Genomic DNA, 17,307 nt, shown 5'->3' on the forward strand with positions numbered 1-17,307 from the left:
TTCCAACAATTAATATGTGCATCATTTAGTAAGGACTTTGACAGTGGAAGGCGTCATTATTTTTTGACAGTGTTAAAAAAAACAACTAGTTTTCTCTTAATTTTATCCATTTTACCTATTAATTAAGACAGCAATGGTTTTTCTATTTGTTTAATAATTCCGTTCATAAAATTTTGCCTATTTAACTCTTTCAGTTCCAGGTAAGTTCGCGATGCATAGATGATCAATCTATCATCAATTTCTAATTCCTACAGACCTTTCGTAAAGTTATTCCTATTTATATATATATATATATATATATATATATATATATATATATATATATATATATATAATGATATATAGAAATATAACAATGCAAGAAGAGCAGAAACAAGCTCTTTGTTCTTTTATGTTTTTAAAATAAACAATATAAGACAGGTGATTGCTATTATTTTATAAGTTATTATTGCATTGACAGCTGGCATTTGTCAGGAACTAAATATTGTGTACAATGTGTGAGCCTTATTGGAAATTTAAATGGCAACCATGGGATACTACACGTATTATTTAAAAAAAATTTGTATTCTTTTTTTTGGTCACTCAGCATGTCAAGAAAGCAATACATTACAATATATGGGCTAACGCCCTTAAAATTCACACGTAGTAATACATGCATAGTCGGTAGTTGGGTCATGGTCCCATGCTGAGTGTTTTTTTTTTTTTTAACACAGGATAGACAGTTTTAGAACACAACAGAATAATATCTCCCTGGACCCTAAAGACAGAACATAAACAGTAGAGGTCTCGAAGGCTTAAGTGGACCTGGGAAATGAGGGCCCCCTTCCGGGGTATATCGCAGTAGGTTATTTTCTACTCAGGTGTAAGAAGTAGTGGGGGGGGGGAGCTTGTGCTTGTGCTATAGCGAACTCCTCTAATCTGGGTCCGCATCGTAAATGGGTATGGTCACTATGGCTGCGTGGTACCCAGTAAATTTTAATTACAGTGGAGCATCAGTCCATTCTGGCATGCTTTTATGTGATAGGGGTTATGAAGCTGTGAGCAACATGCCAGATTGATAACCTTAAAGAAAAAAGGAAAAAGAACAAAACACAAAACACAACTGTAACTTGGTGAATACAGTCACAGGTTTCAGTGGCGGAATCTGTGGCATCCTGGAGGATGTAGATGTGGTCTGTCATCGTGGGTTGTTCAGGTTGCGTCACCTGCTGGTGTAGTGCGTCTAGACAGCCTGGGTATGAATTCTTTCGTGGCCGTGGGGTCAAGCCTGGACAATGTGGTCGAGGACCCTGTCAGTGGGACCGTCAGGCCTAGTTGGCTTAGGTGAGTGTCCAGATCTTGTGGGCTTTTCGCCCGGTAGGTGTTCCCTTGGAATGTAAAGGTAAGGAGCCTTGGTGTTCCCCAGCGGTACTGTATGTTGTGGGATCGCAGGTGTTGTAGGCTGGGTTGTAGCGATTTGCGCCAGCTTAAAGTACTTTTCGTTAGGTCGGGAAACAATAATAATTGAGAGTCCTCGAATGATAGAGGGGTTTTCCCTCGGGTCGCTGTTAGTACTGCGGTTTTATCTTGGTGAGATTGGAACCTCACAATAATGTCAGCTGTGGCGGTTGGGGGTGCTTTTGTCGATTTGGGCAGGCGGAACAGACCATCTATCTTGATCAGTTTTGCCTGTTTGGGTTGCAGTAATGTTGCTATTAGGCGCCTCACATAATGTGGAAGGTTTGTTAGCCCTATAGTATCCGGTACCCCTCTGACCTTTGTTGTTCCTCCTTCTGTGATCCTCCATGGCCTCCATCTTCTCTGCCGTGTTTATTTGAAGTTTGTGGAGGTCAGACATTCTTTGTTCCAGCGTTTTAAGCCGTGAGTCTTGGGAGTTTGTTTTGGCTTCCAAGTCAGTAAGCCTCGTGGTGGCCCCGTCTATGGCCTCTTTGAAGTGTGCTCGGTCTGCTGCCAAGTCTTGTCTGAGTTCCATGAACATTTTTGTCAGCAGGGCTGCTGTGACCGGTTCTCCCGCCGGAGATGCATTGGTATTTTGCCCTGTAGGCTGGCTGACTGCTGCGCATTCTCCTGGGTCTGGGTAAAAATCTCCCGAGGAGTCGGAATATCTGTCTTCTCCAAGTGCCATTTTCTCCCATGCGGCCTTCTGTGAGTTCCGCAGGAGTTCTCCGATATCATGGCTTAGGGGAGTTCTGTCCGATCTTGGCTTTTTATTTTTCTTGCCCATGATGTGTACCTTGACCCGTGGTGTAGGTTTGGGGAAGGTAGGTGGCCAGATTCCGCCGTTAAAACGGGTTATTTGTTCAGCTTGGTACGGAGCCGTTCACCATGCGTCCGTGCTGGTCTGCGGCTAGCTCCGCCCCCCCACACGTATTATTTTATGTTCACTTATTGGCATACACTTTCATTTTTATAAGTGAATTGCAGGTCTGTCGCTTCTAATATCCAGAATTCAGACTTTTAGTTTTGACAGTCTGGTTTATTGGGCATGTGTCACCTTTGTGGCAAAATATTAGACCCCAAATGCAAATGAATCCCATCATAGCATACCATGTGAAAAATGATACAACTTGGACTATTTTGTTCTATCCAGGGTAGTGCAGATATATCCAGGTACTAAGTGTCTGTAGCATTGCACATTGCACATGAATTGAAGCATCCACTTGATAAGATATGCTGTCACTGTGATCTGAAACCAGGGTAAGCCTTACACAGAGTAGTGGTGGACTGCATTATGTCTAAGGAACCTAGCAATATCTCAGTACACTCTGTGATTACATTACTGGGGCAGTCTTTAGGAGGTCACTATCTGTGGTAAGACCATTACTCTTACAGTGTGCATTAGACACTAGTAAGGAACTTCATGGAGAGACTTATCCTGAACACTGGATTACATAGATTGAATGTATTCATAGAAATTTAAACAAACACCCTCATGCGTGCTGATCAAGAGTGTCGTGGTGCCCTTTCATTGTGACATGTTGAATCTGTTAGAATGGTCTGACACTTTACCTGGTTTTCCAAGAGAATTCCGGTCTCCGGGACGGATGTCTTTATTGAGCAAAGCAGTTCTAATGTAAAGCCTTGCATACTGGTTGAGAGCACTCAGTGACATTATCAGTCAATGAACACTGTTCTACATGGCCCTGCTTATCTCAGTGGAGCTAATTGTATTCTCCTGCAAGGAGAATCTGGAAGCAGCTTCTGCAGCCATAGGCACCGGCCAAGTCCCAGGTAAATTGTCAAAAAAAACTTCTAAATTGGTTTGTCATATTACTCTGGGAGGGTACAGTGGCCTGTAGTGGTTATGGTGCCTACAGTATTCCTTTAACCCCTTAAGGACCAAACTTCTGGAATAAAAGGGAATCATGACATGTCACACATGTCATGTGTCTTTAAGGGGTTAAGGGAAAAAAAATACATACGAGAAAGGCCTCTTTACAGTGAGAAAAATACAGCCAATGAAATATCCGTATAGAAAGGTTATTTTATTAAATGTGTAAATAGTTGTCATTTAAAAAGGTAACAGATCTTGAGCGCAAATGACTGTTACAATTTACTATAAGGATTATAGTTTGTTTATCCAATGAGAGATCTGATTCTGATTGACTGAAAATTAGTCAATTTGTAATTCCCTTTGTGGAGCACAAGTTGAAATTTCATCAAATTGGATTGTTTGGCCTTTGGATCAACAACAGCAACAACGATATGTGATGGGCTGATGGTAATGCACATGATTCTTGTTTCACTCCCTTATTATCGAGAATGTGGCTGAAAATATTTATTGGAAGCAAGGGATGCATAGCTAGCATATAAACATATAAAAACATAGCACTTTTGTTTATAGATTGCTTTGCAGACAAACTTAAAAATCTGCATTAAGTAAATTTATGCTTTTTTTTTATTTTTCACATATTTGACATATCAAATTTGACATATCCCTAACTATAGGAATAATATGACCCATTGAATTGTCCTGTACTTTTTGGAAGCAGGGCATGCGCTTACATTTTCAGCAAATTTACAAGCACTGTATCAGTGACCAGTGGCTTCTGTCAGAGAAATATGTTCTTCAACAGGCTGGTTGACATAACCAGAGTATATTTGAGACTGAGTGAAGCTTTATGGACTAGATTTCATACTGCAAAATACGTTTATACTCAAATTGGGTTTTGAAGGAGTTAACCAATGTTACTCTGTTGCTATGTAAGGTAGCCTTTGTGCACCCATGAAATTAATATAAGTTAATGAAAATTTAAGTAGAGAAATATCCATTGAGTAAGTTGCAGTAATCGCTAACATCTGTGGAATGCCGAACAGAATGATGTATAATGAGCTTTTTTTTTAAAAAAAACAATGCAAATCCACCTACATAAGAAATTCCTGCTTTTAAGTAAGATTCTAGGACGTTAGGAATCCTTTATTTAATTTATATAACGTAGAATGAGCATCAGTAAGGCAGCGCTACACTTGAAAATCAATGTTAAACTATTTCAACTATTTTTTCTTTTATTTATACGCAAAGCACGACTATTAGATGCATTAATGTGGTGCTCTCATTTAAAATTGCTCTCTGTGTCTTATGTGCATCTGCAGATAAGTGGAAGAAATAATGCACCCGTAGAATATTATCTAGCTGTACAGCAGAGTTTCTATCTATCTGTCAGACAGGACAGATCAGTTCTGGTACAGCTGATGTACGATGGGAGATAATGGGCTAATTCACCTAAGTGAATGATAAAGCTTTAAGAACCTGGTGGAATATATGGACTATAGTGCATGTGGTCATATATATTGATACACTGCAGGCTCTATATATAACTGGAAATGTTTGCAAAAAAACATCAGAAATACAACAAACAAATGACAAAACTGCTAAATATGTTAATTTTGTATTCAGATTATAGATCTTCTTTTGGTGTAGAATCACAATAGAAAGGAACATCTAAATAATAGATAAGGTAGATGTATAAGTAATAAACAAGAGATAGTTACTTAGTCTGCCCCAATCTCATTGCTCTTCCCCATGCAGTACATTTCTACCAAGTGTTGCTGGGTGTCCATTGATGCATTGGCTGGAAAAAGATCTCAGTAAAGCAGCTATCTCTGGGTAGAAGGTAAAAATACCCACTCTGCTTACAGTACACAGGCCGGTTCTGGAGCTCCAGTGGATTCTCCAGTACTAGCCATCACACAGAACCTCTCTTCTCTGAGATAGGCTAGCAGTCCAGGGCTTAGGTAAGGAGAGTTAACAGAAACTTCTGGCTCTCACTGGAGGAAGTGACCAGTGCTCAGAAGACCCCAGGTAAGTTGTCAAAGGAGGTGTCCCGTGGCACTCCCGGGACAATAGCCGATTCAGCCTGCTGTAGTGAATATGGTGCTTGAGTGATGCCTTAAAGTTCCAACTAAATTTGCCATTTGAAGTTTATAATTTTAATATGTCAAGCAAAGCTCTTATTTCTATTTGTTGCTTACATAAAATGAATTAATATAATGATTTAAAAATGTGTTTACAGAACACCACAATGCCAGGTTAACTAAATTTATTATCAAGCAAAAATTGTCCATGGTAGAACCCTCTCCCCCTCCCCCCCCATATAATAATGCATATCTCTATTCTCCCATGTGGACAGGATCACGTGACATATACTATTTTACATTATTTGCAGATTCTTACGAAAGCCTTGTTTTCTTAGGCTAAGGGGCAGATTGATTCATCTATCAGATTATACCAACTTCGTAAGGAATATATATAGAAAATAAATGCTGTGCAGAGGCTGCATTACTTTGTGTCACTGGTGATATCGTTTCCGTAGCATATTGAATCTTCTTAGTACCGTTGGGAGAAGAAACATGATGAAAGCAGCATGGTAGCCTAACTGAAATATGTTATTGCCTAAAGCATGCTTGTATTAAAATGATGGCTTTGTGTTAATGTCCTTTATATTAGTGAATACTAAATGTATATATGCATAATTATCTCTTGAATGTATATATGATAATCATCGGGTTCTAAAATGTGTTTTAGAACAGAAATATATAAATATTTTTTCATGTAATTTCTATTGTTATTAAGAGAACACGATAGCATTACAAATACAAGCTTGTATTTCTAACGCTATAGTATCCCTAAAACAACAATGAAAACCTAAGTTTTCTATGAGTGTAGCGCTAGGTATAATTAGAAATATAAAAGTGAAAAGTGCTTTAATTGCACTTACCCTCTTTTTCACACTTGTATATATGAAAAGAAAAAAGAGAGAAAATATACAAATAATTGTGCAGTATATTAAAGTGGGTTAAATTAAATAGTGAATTTTCCGGATATAGAATCGAATCCACTCACATTTTTTAGAGCCTTTTGCAGATATAAGGCTCTAAACTTCCTAGTGTCTGTGTCTTTTTGGGTAGACCACACGACCCTTCTCTCGCGATATACGTATGTGTATTTTCCTCCGTGTTGGGTAAAAAAAGACACAGGTAATCCAATCTGAGCGTAGTATTTCAGATACTATAAATGTCAATGTGAATAAAATATAGTATTGCTCACCTTCTTTAGAGCCTTTGATAACCGGCTCTAAGTATATTGGCCTAGTGTCAATTTGTGGGATGACACTACACCTTTCTGGAATCACTTCAACAGGATGCAGCAAAGTTGGTTTGAGTATAAAATTTATATTTATTAAAGAGAATTTCTAAAATTTGTGTACAGTATACTAGAAAATAAAAAATTCAAATACCATATGGATAGTACAAATATAAATATAAGTTATTGCCAAAACGCGTTTCACCGTTACACGGCTTCCTCAGTCGGCTCCTGATCTTCTTCTGGGTGATTCCGCTTTTTATACCTTTAAATTGGCCGCCAAAAGTCTCTTAATTCTCAGTCCGGTGTGTTTTCAGTGACGCGGGCCGATGCCGTCGCGTCACTTCCTGTCTTTCTTACTACATTTCCCATGATGCTGTATGCGTCCCGACGTCATTTCCGGTTTGTGTCAGCGGTATTATGGGAGATCGAGTCCATAGTGACATCGTTGGAAAGTTCGTTTTTAGTCCATGAACACATTGTTAACATATTGTTTGTTGGGACAGAGATAAAAGGAGACAAATATAACGTAATTATTAAAAGATTATACAGCTTGAGAAAATATAAAACTCAGTGGTAAAAGAAAAGAAAAATGAAAAAATAATAAAATAAAAGATAATAATAATAATAATGAAATAAAAACACAGACTTGTTGGAGATGTAGACACATATGAGAAATTATCAGGTGACCCAACAACTAACATTAAGAAAAAATTTGAGAATCTACTACAGAAGGGAAAGGAAATAGAGATACTTAATGACAGAGAGTACAAATACCTCAGCGTCACGAAACCAAAAATCCCTGTATTTTATCACCTACCCAAAATCCACAAAGATGCCACTAACCCTCCAGGTAGACCGATAGTCTCAGGTATAGATTCTGTATCGAGTAGACTATCGGAATACCTGGACAAATGTTTACAACCAACTGTACAAAAAACTAAAAACTACCTCAAAGATACACTAAACATCATCCAAGTTTTACAGGAGACACAATGGAAACCAGATTACATTTTAGTCACTGCGGATGTGATTTCACTCTATACGATTATCTCCCACACTAGAGGAATAGAGGCCACACAATTTTTTCTTAAAGAAGAAAATTTTTACCCTGAAGAACAAATTAATTTTATAACAGAAGGAATAGAACTTATTTTAAATAATAACTATTTTTGGTTTGATAATGAATTATTTTTACAGAAAGTCGGTACCGCTATGGGGACCAGGTTCGCTCCGAGTTATGCGAATCTCTTCATGGCATTCTGGGAGGAGAAGTTCATAAACCATAACGAGGACTGGAGAGCGAACCTGGTCTCCTACAAGCGGTACATAGACGACAGCTGTCATTTCTCACCCTGGTTAAGAAATATCCCGAAAGCACAGTTAATGAGGATCCGCAGAAATTGCACAGACACGAGTACATTTGAAACCCAAGCCATAAAAATTAAAAATCAATTCATAGAGAAGGGTTATGAAGAAGAATCCCTTTCAAACACCATTAAACAAATAGGAACTATGGATAGAACCTCTCTATTAAAATACAAGCAAAAAACCACAAAAGAACACAATATTTTACCTTTTATTAGTAATTTTAATCAGGAAAGCCAGAGAATAAGAAGAATAATCAGCAGACATTGGCCAATGCTAAGAAATGATCCAATGCTGCACTCTATTTTACTACCAGAGAAACCCAAATTTATATACAGGGGAGCACCCAACCTAAAACAAAAATTGGTACACAACCATATAAAAGACAAAAAATCCACCCCTTTCTTCCAAAAAAAGGTTTTTTTTGGGCTGTGGGCTATGATCAGCCTGTAAAAATACAAAGAGTACAAAAAGACATGTCACAGAATTTTTAGACTCGAAGAAAGAAAGTAAATATAAAATACGAGAAATGACTACATGTTTTTCAAAGAGAGTTATATACCTACTACAATGTTCTTGTAATCTTCTATATGTGGGCAGAACAAAGCGTCCTTTATATGTAAGAATAAACGAACATATACGAAATATAAAGAAAGGGTATGAAAAACATAGTGTTTCAAATCATTTTAAAGAAGTACATAACAATGATCCTCAATTTTTAAACTTTTTAGCCATTCAAAAGGTCACTCTAAACTGGAGAGGGGAAGATGAAATAAAAAAGCTTGGAAAAACAGAGACAAAGTGGATTTTTAATTTAAATACCTTAGCCCCTTTGGGTTTAAATGCGGATTTCGAATTATGCAATTTCCTTTAATTTCTTATCATTTTTAATCCTTTTTAATATTGAGAACCACCAACAATTATGATGCCACAATAGATACAATTTAGATGAATAAGAGAGACTTTCCAACATATGCTGCTTAAAATGTAGGACAACCTAACAGTTTTGTCTTTATAAGAATACCCCACAGTTAAATCTTTAGGGATAAAAACATGACTTTAGACAAAGAAACCTACATATTAAATACAGACAAGTCTTTGTTTTTATTTCATTATTATTATTATCTTTTATTTTATTATTTTTTCATTTTTCTTTTCTTTTACCACTGAGTTTTATATTTTCTCAAGCTGTATAATCTTTTAATAATTAAGTTATATTTGTCTCCTTTTATCCCTGTCCCAACAAACAATATGTTAACAATGTGTTCATGGACTAAAAACGAACTTTCCAACGATGTCACTATGGACTCGATCTCCCATAATACCGCTGACGCAAACCGGAAATGACGTCGGGACGCATACAGCATCATGGGAAATGTAGTAAGAAAGACAGGAAGTGACGCGACGGCATCGGCCCGCGTCACTGAAAACACACCGGACTGAGAATTAAGAGACTTTTGGCGGCCAATTTAAAGGTATAAAAAGCGGAATCACCCAGAAGAAGATCAGGAGCCGACTGAGGAAGCCGTGTAACGTTTTGGCAATAACTTATATTTATATTTGTACTATCCATATGGTATTTTAATTTTTTATTTTCTAGTATACTGTACACAAACTTTAGAAATTCTCTTTAATAAATATACATTTTATACTCAAACCAACTTTGCTGCATCCTGTTGAAGTGATTCCAGAAAGGGGTAGTGTCACCCCACAAATTGACACTAGGCCAATATACTTAGAGCCGGTTATCAAAGGCGCTAAAGAAGGTGAGCAATACTATATTTTATTCACATTGACATTTATAGTATCTGAAATACTATGCTCAGATTGGATTACCTGTGTCTTTTTTTACCCAACACGGAGGAAAATACACATACGTATATCGCGAGAGAAGGGTCGTGGGGTCTACCCAAAAAGACACAGACACTAGGAAGTTTAGAGCCTTATATCTGCAAAAGGCTCTAAAAAATGTGAGTGGATTCGATTCTATATCCGGAAAATTCACTATTTAATTTAACCCACTTTAATATACTGCACAATTATTTGTATATTTTCTCTCTTTTTTCTTTTCATATATACAAGTGTGAAAAAGAGGGTAAGTGCAATGAAAGCACTTTTCACTTTTATATTTCTAATTATACCTAGCGCTACACTCATAGAAAACTTTTTCATTGTTGTTTTTGGTGATCTTTTATGTGTGGTGGGTTCATAGGAGTGCCCACAAAGTGTTTTAGCGGCTATTTTGATATAAATATACACGAATATATAAGCGCCACCTATTCCACACCTTTGTGTATTTTGAGCTATAGTTTCCCTATCTAGTTAATTCCCCCCCCCCCCCTTCTCTCCACTTGCCATAAAAATATTAAAAGTAAAGGTTTTTACTTACTATTTCCCAGCGCCGAGACTCTCTCAGCGCTGCTGGCCTCAGGCGATGGTTCAGGCGATGGTTCAGATCAATGCCCCTCATAAAAGAGCATTTGGACCTGATGCGCATGCGCAACGCACATTGTGCGTACGCAATGCTTCTCATACGAAAGGATTGAATCCAATGATTTCCTTTGAGCTGCAACATCATTGAGATGAAGTGGCCTGGGTGGCTTTAGTGAACCTTTAAATTTAAATAAATCACAATACAAATACAACAGCTAATGTATCTGCTATAGCAGGATCCTCCCCGTGGTTGAATACAAGGCAGCTGGAGGAGACGGCGGTAACTGGCAGCGATATCGACATACCGGGGGACAGGCAGTGACAGGCAGACTAATTAAACTCCATCCCTCATTGTCACCCACCTCACACAGCAGCAAGGAGGGCAGCCCTGCAGTAAGGATCTCTCCAAAGAATCCAGGGTGGGGATACCACCTGTGCACTACACATTGAGCATTTAGACTGCTCAATAAAATGTGACTAAGATTTATTTTCTATTTTACTACTGTTTTAATATATACAGGGAGCACTATTTTTTGTCTGTTCTGGTTTTTCTGGGGTCCTATTATCCCTATATTGAAAAGAAAATCTAATCACTATATCAACTCACATATCCTAAAAGTGGGTCTCATACAACTCTATGCCCTATATCCTAGAGCTGGTTTGAGCTCTGGTAAATGTGAGTACCTTCTTTCTACACTAATCATTCAGTACAGTTGTTTGGGACATACTGCACTATTTGATTTCTCTTTCTGTTTCATATACCTGCTCGAATTACAAGCCACTTCGGATGCAAGATTCTGCACAAGAGGAATATCCTCCGAAACCTGGTCTGTTTTTCTTGCAAGTTTCATTTTATATCTACATTGGACTTTACTGTGGACTTTTGAATCCTTTTGCCCAATACTATATTTTAGTTAATAACAAGCTGCACTTTATATTTATATTGTATATTACTGTGAACGTTTGTATTTTTACCTGCCTGTAACTATATTTTATAGATTTTAATATTATAAATACTATTGGCAGGGGCAGACTGACCACTCGAGCAGATCGGTCATGAACCGAGGGCCCGAGTCAGTCAGGGGGCCCGGCAGCACAGCCATGCTTCTGCTGTGGAGATCAGAGATCTTCTCAGCCACAAGGAAGTTAAACAAAAACAAATCCAGTGAAAGTCCATAATCCAGTCCATAATGACTCGTAGGGCCCCTGCAACCCATCACACTGTAAATAACCCCCCCTCCCCCCCATTCAGTGTGAGACCTGGCAGCGTACAAGCTATCACTGCCAGGTCTCCTTTCTCTCCCGGCAGTGCTCCGTGTGAGGATGGGAGGCCAGGCAGGAAGTGACATCACACCCCCTGCTCCCCTCTCACACGGAACACACATGTGGATGAGTAGTGAGAAGAGGATCCTGGCTTCTCTGGTGCGGCTTGAGGAGAACGAGGGAGGAAAAACATCAGATTGGTACAGGTAAGCAGGTTAGGGGTGAAAGGAACACATGTGGGATGAAGGGGTGAGACAGGGCATTTTGTTAGATACATGTGAGGTAGATGGGGGAGACACAAATGAATGGGTGGGTTAAAGAATTGAGAGTATTGGAAGACAACAATGGGGGACAGCTAAGACACAAGTGGGGTGTTGGAAAAGAGAAGTGTGAAGTGAAGCAGAGAAACAGCTGAGTGGGGGTGAGAGGGAAAGAAGCTGGCCAGATAGGTGACAAGTAGTGTTAGAGAAAGGGGAGACAAGGGGTGACAGATAAAAGAGGGAAATAATTGGAAGACACACATACTGATTGGTGAATAATGAGAGAGACAGAAAGTCAGAAGGAGGTTGGTCAGTCAAAAAAAACAACCACTTACAGAATATAAATCTAACTCATTACTCACATGCTGACATTGATTTCAAATGCACACCTCATTCACACGCACTGACAGATTTGAAATACACCTCTTTTTCATACACACAGGCTTCAAATACAAATATCATTTACACACTGACACAGATTTTCGATACACCCCTCATGCACACACTGACAGATGTCTGATACACCCCTTATTCATACACGCATACACGGTGCACACATACAAATACACTCCTCCATTCACATATACACTGCTCAAACATACCGCATTCACCCACAGACAATCCCTGCATTCATACACAGGCTTTCCACACTAATACTGTGGTGGAATCTCGGTAAAAATAAATTTAGTAGGCCGAGATTACCACGTGGCATGTGTACGTGCATATGCTGACGTATCGATCAGTTAGTTGCACGTGGCAAGATACGATCAGTAGTGTACGGAGCATGTGCGAGAATACAGGATGTAGTACGTATTCCCCTCCTCCATTGTGCTGGACAAGCCATGCGGTCAAGCAGGAAGTTAATTCTTATTTGTATTGATTGGTCAAGAGAATGTGCGGGTGGAGCTTAATATGGGAGGAGTTATATGCCTATTTAAGGAGCCTGCACTATTGTCCGGGGCTCAGAACTTGCTGTATTTTGGTGACATTAGTCCCTCTGAGTCCCGATCGGTGAACCGAATAAAGAATCTCTTCCTTCCTGAAGAAACCTGTGTCCATCTCTCTGTGCTTGGCTTCCGTCAGTTTCTCCGGTATCATTTGGTGCATTGGCCGGGAAGCTCATCGTTCAACGGTAGCTGAGAAGCAGAGGCGTGAGACGGTCTATCTTTGCCCACGTTCTCTACGGCTGCACCCCTGAACTTCTGCGTGGACCTCCCTTCGTCTCGGCGCCACTGGTCTGTTGTCCAGGAGATCATCGGCCTCTACGTAGTAAGTGCTGGGGTGTCCCCGTCGATGAGTGTGAACTCAGGTTCAGGAACGAGGAGGTAAGACGACCGCTGTTTTAGACGGCGGACCCACTAGGGGTATACCGATTGTGCGGTAGGCCCATAAGGGGCTAAATCTGTGTATGGAATCTGCCCCCTCTGTCGGAGGGAAGGAGCGAAGGCACACCGCTCAATCTAACGCTCTTTAGTAAGACCGTTTGATTTGGTTTGGAGTCAGGCGGGGTTCTGTGTAAATAGCCCTAGCCGGACACCGGTGTCTTGTCTAGACTAGCGTTCTAGGGTGTACAATATTGTTCGCTAGGTCGGAGGGACCGGGAGACTAAGCGGCGTCTGTGTAAATTCGGTCCGCTAGCTCTCAACCTATCTTGGCTAAGTGGGAAGGCGTGTAAATTTGGAACCCACTAGACTATTGATAGAGTAGAAAGACTAAAAGGGTTCTGTTGTAAATTCCGCCCTCTAGTTCGCTATATGTGGTGTTTGGGCAGTGTGGCTAACCAAAACGGATGTAGATAGTTTTAGGTAGTCCATCAAGGTACTGGCCAATAGTTTAGTTGGGATTGTATATGTGTTAAAGATTGTTAGTAACGTGTATATCTTGTTAGATAGCGCGAGCTCAGCCGTCTAGCGAGAGTGTTAATAGTGTGTTGCTGTATTATAGTGCACGGTACCATAACCCTGTATATTTACTGACACTGTATATAAGTACTAATAATTGTCGTCTATTGCATGTCTAACACCATAACAACTAATAATTGTATTGTGACCTTAAATTGTACTTTGACCTATGCTAACCGTACTGTAACTGCTATTTGTAAAAGACGATGTTACTGGGGTATGTTATAGACGGGTAATTCATATATAGAGAATTATAGCGTGGGTGACGGTATAGTTTCGCCAAAGGGCATAATTTCGATTACTTAGTGACTGGTGTAACAGCTGTGTGTGTACGGGAATTCCCTGAGTGTTTTTATTGTGTTACTGTGTACGTTTCACTTGGTAACTGTACCACGTGGTGCTGTTGCCGAAGGAAACGTGTGTGACTGTTGCATAGAGTGTGTGTATAGCATTCGTTGTCAACGACGCTCCATTGATAAGTATGGGCGCGTCGGAGTCGACGATTTTGGATCCCTTAGGTTGTATGGTAAAGAATTTTAAAAAGGGATTTAAAGTATGTGATTTGGGGGTTAAAATGTCTCCTGCACGTTTGGTCACTTTGTGCACTAGGGAGTGGCCTACTTTGGTTGCGGCATGGCCGCCACGTGGCAGTTTGGATCCAAATCTGGTACAGCTTGTACACGTGGCTGTATCAGGTAGGCCTGAACTTTACGTACAGTTTCCATACATTGATTGTTGGAGGCAGGCCGTAAATGACTCGCCAAGATGGATCCGAATATGCCACGAGGAGCAATGTCGCCTCATGGTGGCCAGGACTTGTTTGTCCACTAGGACCATGGTTAGGCCCATTTTGCACACGCCCCCTGAGTCCGAGATCCCTATGCCGCCCCCTTATTTCCCTGTAGGGGGAGGTGATACAAGTATAGGAAGTTCCACACCCACTCGCCCGTTGTCCCCATCCTCCTCCAGTTCAGAATCCACCCCTCGCCATAAGCAACCTCCCCTTCCGGCACCAGCCCCCGTTCAGTCCATCTATCCTGATGTGGCGCCACTTCAAGCTTCCGGTCAGGCTTCCTCTAGCCCGGCTCGGAACATTCTATTCACCGGCCTTCCCCACAATAAAGCCTCTACATCCCCACGTCTTACTACCGCCCGACCGGAACCACTAACCGACGCCCCTCCACGTAGCCCTATACTAACCCGACAACTGACCGGTATCCAACAACCCAAACATTACCAGATGCCTCTTCGTTTGAATCCTGGGTCAGCCTACCTTGATGCTTTAGGTCAGATGGTGTATGCTGACCCAGTCTTCGTATATGTCCCGTTCACGACTACCGATCTCTTGAATTGGAAGACCCACAATTCCTCGTATACTGAAAAGCCACAAGCCATGACCGACCTGTTCACCTCGATAGTCCAGACGCATAATCCCACTTGGGCTGATTGCCAGCAATTATTAATGACATTATTTAACAATGAGGAGAGGACTAGGATAAATCAAGCGGCTATTAAAGCACTGGAGGAAGAAGCCCGTACTTTAAACCAAGCAAATCCAGCAGCATGGGCCGCAACTCACTATCCTAATACTGATCCCGACTGGGATGTTAATGGTGCAGATATGGTTAATCTAAAAGCCTACAGAGACGCTATAATTGCTGGCATGAAAGCCGGAGGGAAGAGAGCCATAAATATGTCAAAGACAGTTGAGGTGATTCAGAAAAGTGATGAAGCGCCCAGTGTCTTTTATGACCGATTATTGGAGGCATACCGCCTGTATACCCCCTTTAATCCGGAAGACACCGAGAATTCCCGAATGGTAAACTCTGCCTTTGTCAGCCAAGCCTACGGGGATATTAAGCGCAAGTTACAGAAGTTAGAAGGGTTTGCAGGAATGTCTATCACCCAACTAATGGAGGTAGCAAATAAGGTATATATGAATTGGGAATCAGAAAGTAAGAAAGAGGAAGAGCGCAAGATGCGTAAAAAGGCGGATATGCTAGCGGTAGAGATCGCAGGCGTAGATAGACGGGGCCCAGATAGAGGCGATAGTAGGTGGAATAGGGAGCCCCTGAGTAGGAATCAGTGCGCGTATTGCAGAGAAGAAGGGCATTGGAGAAGCGAGTGTCCGAAAAGAGAGCAGTACGAGAGAGACCCACCCAGGGCAGGTTATGGAAACTTTAGAGGCAGGGCGAGAGGTAGAGGAGGTCCCGGAGGGAGTAATGGTAATAGAGGAAGTGTAAGAGAGGATAGATACTATCCCGCAGCGCAAAGGTCCCGCGATAGAGAAGGTAGGGACTTTGTAGGATTGGCTGACACGGTCGGACTATTGATACCGACCGGGCTCCATCCCCCTTGGTCGAGCGGAGCCTATGGTCAATGTATCAATAGGGGGAAAAAGGAGTGCATTCATGATCGACACTGGTGCTGAACATTCGGTGGTGACTAACCTAGTTGCTCCTCCTTCTGGAAGAACTATTACCGTAATAGGAGCAACTGGAAGAAGTGCTGCAAAACCGGTTCTTAAAAGTCGACTCTGTACATTGGGAGGCCACGTAGTAAAACATCAATTCCTTTACATGCCTGAATGTCCAGTCCAATTGCTGGGACGTGATTTGCTATCCAAATTACAAGCGCAGATTACGTTCCTACCAAACGGAACAACATCCTTAAAGTTTAATGGATCTTCAGGTATTATGACATTATCCGTACCAAAGGAAGAAGAGTGGCGACTTTATACAGCGTTGACTAGCCGAAACCCTAGGAGTGATGAATCCTTATTCAACATACCAGGAGTTTGGGCAGAGAACAACCCACCAGGACTGGCCCGCAATATTCCACCTATTAAAATCGAACTAAAACTTGGGGTTTATCCAGTGAGCCTATGACAATATCACATCCCGCAGAAGGCTAAGAAAAACATCCAATCTTATCTGGATAAGTTCATACGGTATGGTATCCTAAAATTCTGTACTTCCCCCTGGAACACCCCATTGCTGCCTGTTCAAAAGCCCGGTACAGATGAGTATCGCCCTGTGCAGGACTTGAGAGCAGTCAATGATGCGGTTGTTAGTATACATCCAGTTGTGCCCAATCCGTATAACCTGCTTGCTTTAATTCCGGGCGGGGCTACCTATTTTACAGTCTTAGACCTCAAAGATGCCTTCTTTTGCCTCCGAATTGCCGCAGAAAGCCAATGTATCTTTGCTTTCCAATGGGAAAATGCTGTAACGGGCTCAAAACGCCAAATGACTTGGACAAGACTGCCCCAAGGGTTTAAAAATTCACCTACCCTGTTTGCTTCAGCTCTAAGTCAAGATCTACTGGATTTCGAGTCCATCCCAGGAGAGTGTGTATTATTACAATATGTAGATGACTTATTGATAGCCGCAGTCACAAGGGAAATATGTCAGCAAGCAACGCACGATCTACTACACATTCTCTGGAAGGCAGGATACAAGGTGTCTAGGAAGAAGGCTCAGTTGTGTCTGCCAACTGT

The sequence above is a fragment of the Pelobates fuscus genome, chromosome 2 (genome assembly GCF_036172605.1).
Source record: "Pelobates fuscus isolate aPelFus1 chromosome 2, aPelFus1.pri, whole genome shotgun sequence".
Classification (NCBI taxonomy): Eukaryota; Metazoa; Chordata; class Amphibia; order Anura; family Pelobatidae; genus Pelobates; species Pelobates fuscus.